Raw genomic sequence first — 12,143 nt, forward strand, 5'->3', positions numbered from 1 at the left:
CCTGAAATTTTGCAGCGAATCTCGCCCCGCAGTTTTGGAGACAAGCTTCATATATGTTACCTCATTTTGTGCGCTGGATCAGGAATGGTGTGCTATGACTTTTGGTGTTTAAACTATTATAGTTTTTTAAATATTAATATTTTAGTGAAAATTTTCCCGCGCCTCTCTGCCTAACAGTTTGACAATAGGGTTACATATGTTAGATCATTTTGTGCGGCTGGAAGCTGGACTAGTATGGTATACACTTTGGTGTTCATGACTTTTATAGTTTTTGAAATATTTAGATTTTTAGTGCAAATTTAGGCCAATTTCCATAGAAACAGACTTTATTTGTGGTGGGTTGGCTCTCTCTAGTGGTATACCGGGAGTAGTACGGCCGAATCTGTATGCTTGTTTTTAAACTCAATATCCATATGCATAGCACGCCTCTGCCGAGTTCAACAATGGCGGACACCTCTTCGTTTTAAACATCTTTATTCGTGTTCTAGGTCACAAAATGAACTTTTAAGATATTTCAGGCGAGAATGTAGGTGTGTAAACTTCAAATATCTGCTCGTTTTGTCAAAACATCCCATATATATCTGACGATGTTGCCGGCTAACTAGCTAGCGTGGCTAGCGCCGCTAGCTAGCGCGCTCGATGTGGAAATAATAACTGAGTTGTTTGGTCTTGGCTAACGCGCAGCTACAACAGAGAGCAGCTATCTACCGGTGTGTGTCAGAAAAACATGCGGGAACGAGACATAGGAGGCGGCGAGGGGACCGCCGATCGACCGTGGTAGATCGTGGATCAGGCAAACCTAAGGCAGGAGCATGAGGTGAACTGAATTTCAGGTAGAAGTATGAATTGCACAGAGTTTCTATAGAGCTGTGTGCGCGCTAAGTTACTGACGTTGAACTTTATTTTATTCATAACGGTTAGTCCGTAGAGTTGCCGTACAAACGGAATCGTCCCACATTCAGAGAAAATATTACGATTTATTCTGTCGTTATGAAGCCTCCCCTGTCATTCTCTGGCCTGTTGCAACTTCAATCGTGAAACTGATCAACGATCGGCTTTTCGCTCTTGTTTATCGCGCTAAACAACAGCAGCACGTTTAAGCTTGATCAGCTGTTGTTAGAATTCATTTGATTTTAATTTTTGCGGCTGGTCCAAACCAGGAGATGTCCTTACTGAATCATCAGAGCTGAACTGGTGATGGAGAAACAGGTTTACCCTTTACAGGCTCGCAAAATCGCTAGCCCGACGTCCCGGGGCTAGCGATTTTTCCAATCGGGCTACCAAAATCCATCTCAGCCCTGCCCGTCGGGCTATCATGGGAGGGAAAGATATGTCAATGCTTTTGCATTCTTCGCAAATGTAGCTGAGTAATTATGTCATCGGCATCGATGAGCCACTGTCAATATGTGACACATTGAAATCGCGTTTGAATTTGCGCTTGTTTTTTGCTTTCACTTTCACTTTGCGCTAACTGTGTGTAGAGAGCGACAGCACTAATTGGTAAGTCACAGATTAATTGCACACCAATTCCTCTGACATCGTCTTATCAATCGTTAGCTTACTATCAAACATGACAAGTGAAATCTCCTGCAGCAAGCTTAAACGTGATAGAGGCTGATTACGCAGAGAATTGCTGATCGTTATGTAAGTATGCATGTAAGAGCAGATGGATTTAAGCAGTATTTTAGTTCTGCAGAGCCAAACAAGAGAGGTCAGGGTGAAGAAGGGGCAGCCAAAGAAAAGCCAACCACAAAACGGAAAAGTTATGACAAATCAGACTATGAGGGAAAAAGAAAGCGCAGCTTTATGGTTTCATGACTAAAGAATTTATGTGGCTGGAATACGACGAGCTAAATAACCTCATGTTCTGCCGGGTGTGTTGTGAGTTTCCCTCGATTTCTGAGTCGACAAGCGCCTTTGTTACTGGGACCAGTCATTTTAAGAAAGACCCATCAGAACCATGACAATGCAAGAAATGCATTATTGCCCAGTCTGCAATATCTTCCCAGAACAAACACCAATTGCAAAAAGCATACTAAAAATAAACCAAGCATAACAAGAAGTCCTGAAAAATCTGTTTAGAACAGCCTACTATGTTGCAAAGAGTGAACTACCACTGGCAAATTTAGCAGTCTTGCAAACTTCAAAAAGCAAATGGCCTAGATCTTGGTTGCACTTGCCTCTTACCTGTGATTTCAGTGGAAATGTCAAAAATAAGGATCTGACACAGACTGATTCCTGTTGTACAGTTCTTACAAGTTCATAGAAATTTGTTCAATTAGAACCAAATATTTGAGTTGATGATTGAAATTGTTGTTGTAATTTGTGTTTAAATATTTTTAGATTGATGTTTGTTTCCTTTACAATATTATACTTTAATGTATAATATTGTAAAGGAAACAAAACATCAATCCAAAAATTGTCCTTTTTTTTTTTTTTATTCGGGCTACTTAAATTTATTACCAAAACTGAAGAGTGCCTCCCGAAGGGCTACCAGGGATTTGAAATTTTGCGAGCCCTGCTTTAGGTGACATAAATGAGTTGAAGGGAAGTTATGAACTGTTCTCAGAGACAATAAACACCCAGCTCCTGTTTTTGTGTAGCTGACAGCTGGTAACTGTGCAGGGGCGGATCTAGCAAAGCTTTTGCCAGGGGCCAGGTAGGGCATTAACAGGGAAAGGGGACACAAAGATATACTTTTCTTTCTTACTCTCGTATAAAATATTTAGCTTTTTATTAAATAGTTATCTGCATCTTACAACCAAAGTTTGTATAATAATACACAAGATTGGCTGTAGACCATTGTTAATCATTTACTGTGTAAAAATAACAAAAAACAAAAAGTAAATGCAAAAGTGCATAATATTTATTTACGTGTTTGATGTGTGTGGCGGGGCGTGGTCTGCAGTGCCGCTGCAGGGGAGGTGGACCCACGGGCGTAAAGTCTGTGCTCTTTCGGCTGTTTTTTGGGTGTGTGTCGGGCTGTCAGTTGAAAAGCTACAGCCGGCTGTGTGGGTACACCAAGCATGTGTGAAAAGTGGTCCATAACGTAATGCTTCAAAGAGTGTTCATGCAAACATTGTCGGGTCTGCCGTGGTACAATGGGACTTCTGCTCATGAACCTGTGTGCACAGCATCTGCAAATCGGGGCTGTGCAAAGTCACTTCATCTTTACCCAAAACTGTAAGCTGTCATCTGTGAGGCGCGAGCGGTGTTTGTTTTTACCATAGTTCACGGTGGAGAATGGCTGCTCTTCTGAGTTTTGCTCTCTGTAGCCGTATGAATGTCAAACTACACTGATTCGCAGCGGCATAGGCACACATAAAATTTCTTCTGAAATTTTCGCTTTCTAGTTATTATTATTATTCTCCATCTTCCGCCTAAATTTCGGCACGTATCACGCCCCGCAGTTTGAGAAAAGCTTCATATATGTTACCTCATTTTGTGCGGCTGGATCTGGAATGGTGTGCTATGACTTTTGGTGTTTAGGACTATTATAGTTTTTAAAATATTAATATTTTAGTGAAAATTTTCCCGCGCTCCTCTGCCAAACAGTTTTGACAATAGGGGTACATATGTTACATCATTTTGTGCGGCTGGAGCTGGGCTAGTATGGTGTGACTTTTGGTGTTCATAACTTTATAGTTTTGAAATATTTAGATTTTAGTGCAAATTTAGGCCAATTTCTAGGCTCCTGAGAAAGATTCTGCTTTTGGCACCATAGAAACAGACTTCATTTGTGGTGGGTTGGCTCTCTCTAGTGGTATACCGGGAGTAGTACGGCCTAAAGGGTGCCATGCTTGGTGAAAACTACATATCCCACAATTCATAGCATGCCTCTACCGAGTCAAACAATGGCGGACACCACTTCGTTTTATATGTCTTTTATTCGTGTTTCTAGGTCACAAAATACACTTTAAGATATTTTCAGGCGAGAATGTAGGTGTGTAAACTTCAAATATCTGCTCGTTTTATCAAGACATCCCATATTAGCGACAATTCTTTAAGTGTTGCTGATAGCCGGCTAGCTAGCTAGCGCCGCTAGCTTAGCTAGCTAGCGCCCCTTCGTGAAAAACCACCCAGGCTTGGCTGATAGTGAGGTGGCTAAAATTTGTTTAATCGCCCGATCGCTCGGCAAGGGTCTGTGTCTTAGCTGGACTTATTTTTCGTTTATGTGGGCGATGATGCTGGTCGATGTGGAAAAATAACTGAGTTGTTTGGTGGTGGAGCTACAACAGAGGGCAGCTATCCACCGGTGTGTGACAGAAAGGACATGCCGCCAACGAGACATACAAGGCGGTGAGGCTACCGCCGATCGTCCGGTGTTTGCTAACGCGGAGGTCAATCATGGATCAGGGAAAGCGAAGGCAGGAGCGTGAGGTGAACTGAATTTCAGGTAAGAAGTTATGACCTGCACTCTATTTGGGTCAGATATAAACCGAGTTTAGGTGTAGTTTATTTAGCAACAGTTCTCTTACGTGTTGCTGATAGCCGGCTGGCTAGCTAGCTAGCGCCGCTAGCTTAGCTAGCTAGCGCGGCTAGCGACCCTTCGTGAAAAACCACCCAGGCTTGGCTGATAGTGAGGTGGCTAAAATTTGTTTAATCGCCCGATCGCTCAGCAAGGGTCTGTGTCTTAGCTGGACTTATTTTCGTTTATATGGGCCGATGATGCTGGTCGATGTGGAAAAAATAACTGAGTTGTTTGGTGGTGGAGCTACAACAGAGGGCAGCTATCCACCGGTGTGTGACAGAAAGGACATGCCGCCAACGAGACATACGAGGCCGGGCAGGCGATTGCTAACGCGGTGGTCAATCATGGATCAGGGAAAGCGAAGGCAGGAGCGTGAGGTGAACTGAATTTCAGGTAAGTTGTTATGAACTGCACTCTATTTCGGTCAGATATAAACCGAGTTTAGGTGTAGTTTATTTCGTTGTGCTGACTTTTTCAATCACTTACAATAACTCGTACTGCGTTCTAGCTAGCACGACAGAGTTTCTATACAGCTGTGTGCGCATGGTGAACTTTATGACAGCCTCCCCTGTCATTCTCTCGCCTGTTGAAACTTCAGTCATGAAACTGATCAATGATCGGCGTTTCTCTCTTGTTTGTTTATCGCGCAAAACAACAGCAGCACCTTTAGCTTGATCAGCTGTTGTTAGAATTCATTTGCTTTTAATTTCTGGTATCAGCTGATGTTTGCTGGAGCTACAGCTGTAAAAACGGCAGATGTCCTTACTGAATCATCAGAGCTGAACTGGTGATGGAGAAACAGGTTTACCCTTTAGGTGACATGAATAAGTTGAAGGGAAGTTATGAACTATTTTTGAGAGACAAATACAGGGAGTGCAGAATTATTAGGCAAGTTGTATTTTTGAGGAATAATTTTATTATTGAACAACAACCATGTTCTCAATGAACCCAAAAAACTCATTAATACCAAAGCTGAATGTTTTTGGAAGTAGTTTTTAGTTTTAGCTATTTTAGGGGATATCTGTGTGTGCAGGTGACTATTACTGTGCATAATTATTAGGCAACTTAACAAAAAACAAATATACCCATTTCAATTATTTATTTTTACCAGTGAAACCAATATAACATCTCCACATTCACAATATACATTTCTGACATTCAAAAACAAAACCAAAACAAATCAGCGACCAATATAGCCACCTTTCTTTGCAAGGACGCTCAAAAGCCTGCCATCCATGGATTCTGTCAGTGTTTTGATCTGTTCACCATCAACATTGCGTGCAGCAGCAACCACAGCCTCCCAGACACTGTTCAGAGAGGTGTACTGTTTTCCCTCCTTGTAAATCTCACATTTGATGATGGACCACAGGTTCTCAATGGGTTCAGATCAGGTGAACAAGGAGGCCATGTCATTAGTTTTTCTTCTTTTATACCCTTTCTTGCCAGCCACGCTGTGGAGTACTTGGACGCGTGTGATGGAGCATTGTCCTGCATGAAATCATGTTTTCTTGAAGGATGCAGACTTCTTCCTGTACCACTGCTTGAAGAAGGTGTCTTCCAGAAACTGGCAGTAGGACTGGGAGTTGAGCTTGACTCCATCCTCAACCCGAAAAGGCCCACAAGCTCATCTTTGATGATACCAGCCCAAACCAGTACTCCACCTCCACCTTGCTGGCGTCTGAGTCGGACTGGAGCTCTCTGCCCTTTACCAATCCAGCCACGGGCCCATCCATCTGGCCCATCAAGACTCACTCTCATTTCATCAGTCCATAAAACCTTAGAAAAATCAGTCTTGAGATATTTCTTGGCCCAGTCTTGACGTTTCAGCTTGTGTGTCTTGTTCAGTGGTGGTCGTCTTTCAGCCTTTCTTACCTTGGCCGTGTCTCTGAGTATTGCACACCTTGTGCTTTTGGGCACTCCAGTGATGTTGCAGCTCTGAAATATGGCCAAACTGGTGGCAAGTGGCATCTTGGCAGCTGCACGCTTGACTTTTCTCAGTTCATGGGCAGTCATTTTGCGCCTTGGTTTTTCCACACGCTTCTTGCGACCCTGTTGACTATTTGAATGAAACGCTTGATTGTTCGATGGTCACGCTTCAGAAGCTTTGCAATTTTAAGACTGCTGCATCCCTCTGCAAGATATCTCACTATTTTTGACTTTTCTGAGCCTGTCAAGTCCTTCTTTTGACCCATTTTGCCAAAGGAAAGGAGGTTGCCTAATAATATGCACACCTGATATAGGGTGTTGATGTCATTAGACCACACCCTTCTCATTACAGAGATGCACATCACCTAATATGCTTAATTGGTAGTAGGCTTTCGAGCCTATACAGCTTGGAGTAAGACAACATGCATGAAGAGGATGATGTGGACAAAATACTCATTTGCCTAATAATTCTGCACTCCCTGTAAACACCAAGCTCCTTTTTTTGTGTAGCTGACAGCTGGTAACTGTGCAGGGGCGGATCTAGCAAAGCTTTTGCCAGGGGCCAGGTAGGGCATTAACAGAGAAAGGTGGACATAAAGATATACTTTTCTTTCTTACTCTCATATAAAATATTTAGCATTTATTAAATGCTTATCTGAATCTTACAACCAAAGTTTGTATAATAATACACAAGATTGGCTGTAGACCATTGTTCATCATTCAGAACACTGTGTAAAAATAACAAAAACAAAAGTGAATGCGAAAGTGCATACATATTTATTTATGTGTTTGATGTGTGTGTCGGGGCGTGGTCTGCAGTGCCGCTGCAGGGGAGGTGGACCCACGGGTGTAAAGTCTGTGCTCTCTTGGCTGTTTTTGGGTGTGTGTTGGGCTATGAGTTGAAAAGCTACGGCTGCCTGTGTGGGTACACCAACCATGTGTGAAAAGTGGTCCATAACGTAATACTTCAAAGCATGTTCATGCAAACATTGTCGGGGTCTGCCGTGATACAATGGACTTCTGCTCATGAACCTCTGTGCACAGCGTCTGCAAATCGGGCTGTACGAAGTCACCTCATCTTTACCCAAAACTGTAAGCTGTCATCTGTGAGGCGCGAGCGGTGTTGTTTTTATCATAATTCATGGTGGAGAATGGCTGCTCTGCTGAGTTTTGCTCTCTGTAGCCGTATGAATGGCAAACTACACTGATTAGCAGCGGCATAGGCACACATAAAATTTCTTCTGAAATTTTCGCTTTCTAGTTATTCTTATTATTATTATTATTATTATTCTCCATCTTCCGCCTAAATTTCGGCACGTATCACGCCCCGCAGTTTTGAGACAAGCTTCATATATGTTACCTCATTTTGTGCGGCCGGATCTGGAATGGTGTGCTATGACTTTTGGTGTTTATGAATTTTATAGTTTTTTAAATATTAATATTTTAGTGAAAATTTTCCCGCGCTCCTCTGCCAAACAGTTTTGACATTAGGATTACATATGTTAGATCATTTGTGCGGCTGGAGCTGGACTATTATGTTGTGACTTTTGGTGTTTATGACTTTTATAGTTTTTTAAATATTAATATTTTAGTACAAATTTAGGCCAATTCATCTTTTGGCGCCAAATAAACAGACTTCATTTGTGGTGTCTTGGCTCTCTCTAGTGGTATACCGGGAGTAGTACAGCCGAAAAGATTTATCCTTGTGTTGAAAACTCCATATCCCACAATTCATAGCACGCCTCTACAGAGTGAACAATGGCGGCCACCACTTCGTTTTATATGTCTTTTATTCGTGTTTCTAGGTCACAAAATAAACTTTTAAGATATTTTCAGGCGAGAATGTAGGTGTGTAAACTTCAAATATCTGCTTGTTTTATCAAGACATCCCATATTTAGCGACAGTGCTCTGACGACGTTGGTCCTGCCTGACAGCTAGCCGGCTACCTAGCTAGCTGCCGCACTTGGCTGCAAATGGATAGCGAGGGGACTCTCTCTGTCGTTTCACCTCCCCGGTCTCTCGCAAATGCTCGCACAGAATCGGAGTTACAGCTGGATGTGGAAAAAATAACTGAGTTGTTTGGTGGTGGAGCTACAACAGAGGGCAGCTACCCACCGGTGTGTGACAGAAAGGACATGCCGCCAACGAGACATATGAGGCCGGGCAGGCGATTGCTAACGCGGAGGTCAATCGTGGATCAGGGAAAGCGAAGGCAGGAGCGTGAGGTGAACTGAATTTCAGGTAAGAAGTTATGACCTGCACTCTATTTGGGTCAGATATAAACCGAGTTTAGGTGTAGTTTATTTAGCAGCAGTTCTCTTATGTGTTGCTGATAGCCGGCTAGCTAGCTAGTGCCGCTAGCATAGTTAGCTAGCACCGCTAGCGACCCTTCGTGAAAAGCACCCAGGCTTGGCTTATATTGAGGCGGGTGAAACTCGTGTCAGCACCCGGTCGCTCGCCGACAGTATGTGTTTTAGCTGGACTTATTTTCGTTTATATGGACCGATGATTTATTTATTTATTCATTTTAGTAACGGTATAAACAGTGAAAGGTGGTGGATTGGCCAGATGTAAACTTCAAATATCTGCTCGTGTTACCAAGACATCCCATATTAGCTCTGATGTTTCGGTGCCTGCAAAGAGCTAGACAGGTAGCTAGCTAACCCGAGCTGGCTGTCTTTTTGACTCAGGGTCATAGCTGGACTTATTTTTCGTTTTTATGAGCCGATGAGGGTTTTTTTTAGTAACGGTACAAACAGTGAAAGGCGGTGGATTGTCCAGATGCTGGTCGATGTGGAAAAAATAACTGAGTTGTTTGGTAGTCGCTGACGCGGAGCTACAACCGAGGGAAGCTATCCACCGGTGTGTGTCAGAAAGAACATGCGGGGAACGAGGCGGCGAGGCGACCGCCGATCGACCGGTGGTAGATCGTGGATCAGGGAAACCGAAGGCAGGAGAAGCAGGCGGCTGCCGGTCGGAGCGTGAGGTGAACTGAATTTCAGGTAAGAAGTTATGACCTGCACTCTATTTGGGTCAGATATAAACCGAGTTTAGGTGTAGTTTATTTTTGTTGTGCTGACTTTTTACAATCAGTTATAATAACTCGTACTGCGTGGTAGCTAGCACGATGGAGTTTATGACAGCCTCCCCTGTCATTCTCTCGCCTGTTCAAACTTCAGTCATGAAACTGATCAATGATCGGCTTTTCTCTCTTGTTTGTTTATCGCGCTAAACAACAGCAGCACGTTTAAGCTTGATCAGCTGTTGTTAGAATTCATTTGATTTTAATTTCTAGTATCAGCTGATGTTTGCTGGAGCCACAGCTGTAGAAGCGGCTGGTCGAAACCAGGAGATGACCTTACTGAATCATCAGAGCTGAACTGGTGATGGAGAAACAGGTTTACCTTTTTTTTAGGTGACATGAATGAGTTGAAGGGAAGTTATGAACTGTTTCTGAGAGAAATAAACACCAAGCTCCTTTTTTTATTTAGCTGACAGCTGGTAACTGTGCAGGGGCGGATCTAGCAAAGCTTTTGCCAGGGGGCCAGGTAGGGCATTAACAGAGAAAGGTGGACACAAAGATATACTTTTCTTTCTTACTCTCATACAGGGAGTGCAGAATTATTAGGCAAGTTGTATTTTTGAGGAATAATTTTATTATTGAACAACAACCATGTTCTCAATGAACCCAAAAAACACATTAATATCAAAGCTGAATGTTTTCGGAAGTAGTTTTTAGTTTGTGTTTAGTTTTAGCTATTTTAGGGGGATATCTGTGTGTGCAGGTGACTATTACTGTGCATAATTATTAGGCAACTTAACAAAAAACTAATATATACCCATTTCAATTATTTATTTTTACCAGTGAAACCAATATAACATCTCCACATTCACAAATATACATTTCTGACATTCAAAAACAAAACAAAAACAAATCAGCGACCAATATAGCCACCTTTCTTTGCAAGGACACTCAAAAGCCTGCCATCCATGGATTCTGTCAGTGTTTTGATCTGTTCACCATCAACATTGCGTGCAGCAGCAACCACAGCCTCCAGACACTGTTCAGAGAGGTGTACTGTTTCCCTCCTTGTAAATCTCACATTTGATGATGGACCACAGGTTCTCAATGGGGTTCAGATCAGGTGAACAAGGAGGCCATGTCATTAGTTTTTCTTCTTTTAAACCCTTTCTTGCCAGCCACGCTGTGGAGTACTTGGACGCGTGTGATGGAGCATTGTCCTGCATGAAAATCATGTTTTTCTTGAAGGATGCAGACTTTTTCCTGTACCACTGCTTGAAGAAGGTGTCTTCCAGAAACTTGCAGTAGGACTGGGAGTTGAGCTTGACGCCATCCTCAACCCGAAAAGGCCCCACAAGCTCACCTTTGATGATACCAGCCCAAACCAGTACTCCACCTCCACCTTGCTGGCGTCTGAGTGGGACTGGAGCTCTCTGCCCTTTACCAATCCAGCCACGGGCCCATCCATCTGGCCCATCAAGACTCACTCTCATTTCATCAGTCCATAAAACCTTAGAAAAATCAGTCTTGAGATATTTCTTGGCCCAGTCTTGACGTTTCAGCTTGTGTGTCTTGTTCAGTGGTGGTGGTCTTTCAGCCTTTCTTACCTTGGCCATGTCTCTGAGTATTGCACACCTTGTGCTTTTGGGCACTCCAGTGATGTTGCAGCTCTGAAATATGGCCAAACTGGTGGCAAGTGGCATCTTGGCAGCTGCACGCTTGACTTTTCTCAGTTCATGGGCAGTTATTTTGCGCCTTGGTTTTTCCACACGCTTCTTGCGACCCTGTTGACTATTTTGAATGAAACGCTTGATTGTTCGATGATCACGCTTCAGAAGCTTTGCAATTTTAAGACTGCTGCATCCCTCTGCAAGATATCTCACTATTTTTGACTTTTCTGAGCCTGTCAAGTCCTTCTTTTGACCCATTTTGCCAAAGGAAAGGAAGTTGCCTAATAATTATGCACACCTGATATAGGGTGTTGATGTCATTAGACCATACCCCTTCTCATTACAGAGATGCACATCACCTAATATGCTTAATTGGTAGTAGGCTTTCGAGCCTATACAGCTTGGAGTAAGACAACATGCATGAAGAGGATGATGTGGACAAAATACTCATTTGCCTAATAATTCTGCACTCCCTGTATAAAATATTTAGCTTTTATTAAATAGTTATCTGAATCTTACAACCAAAGTTTGTATAATAATACACAAGATTGGCTGTAGACCATTGTTCATCATTCAGAACACTATGTAAAAATAACAAAAAACAAAAAGTGAATGCGAAAGTGCATACATATTTATTTTATGTGTTTGATGTGTGTCGGGGCGTGGTCTGCAGTGCCGCTGCAGGGGAGGTGGACCCACGGGTGTAAAGTCTGTGCTCTCTTGGCTGTTTTTTGGGTGTGTGTTGGGCTATGAGTTGAAAAGCTACGGCTGCCTGTGTGGGTACACCAACCATGTGTGAAAAGTGGTCCATAACGTAATGCTTCAAAGCATGTTCATGCAAACATTGTCGGGGTCTGCCGTGATACAATGGGACTTCTGCTCATGAACCTCTGTGCACAGCGTCTGCAAATCGGGGCTGTACGAAGTCACCTCATCTTTACCCAAAACTGTAAGCTGTCATCTGTGAGGCGCGAGCGGTGTTTGTTTTTATCATAATTCATGGTGGAGAATGGCTGCTCTGCTGAGTTTTGCTCTCTGTAGCCGTATGAATGG

Source organism: Oreochromis niloticus, linkage group LG12, assembly GCF_001858045.2.
Source record: "Oreochromis niloticus isolate F11D_XX linkage group LG12, O_niloticus_UMD_NMBU, whole genome shotgun sequence".
Lineage (NCBI taxonomy): Eukaryota > Metazoa > Chordata > Actinopteri > Cichliformes > Cichlidae > Oreochromis > Oreochromis niloticus.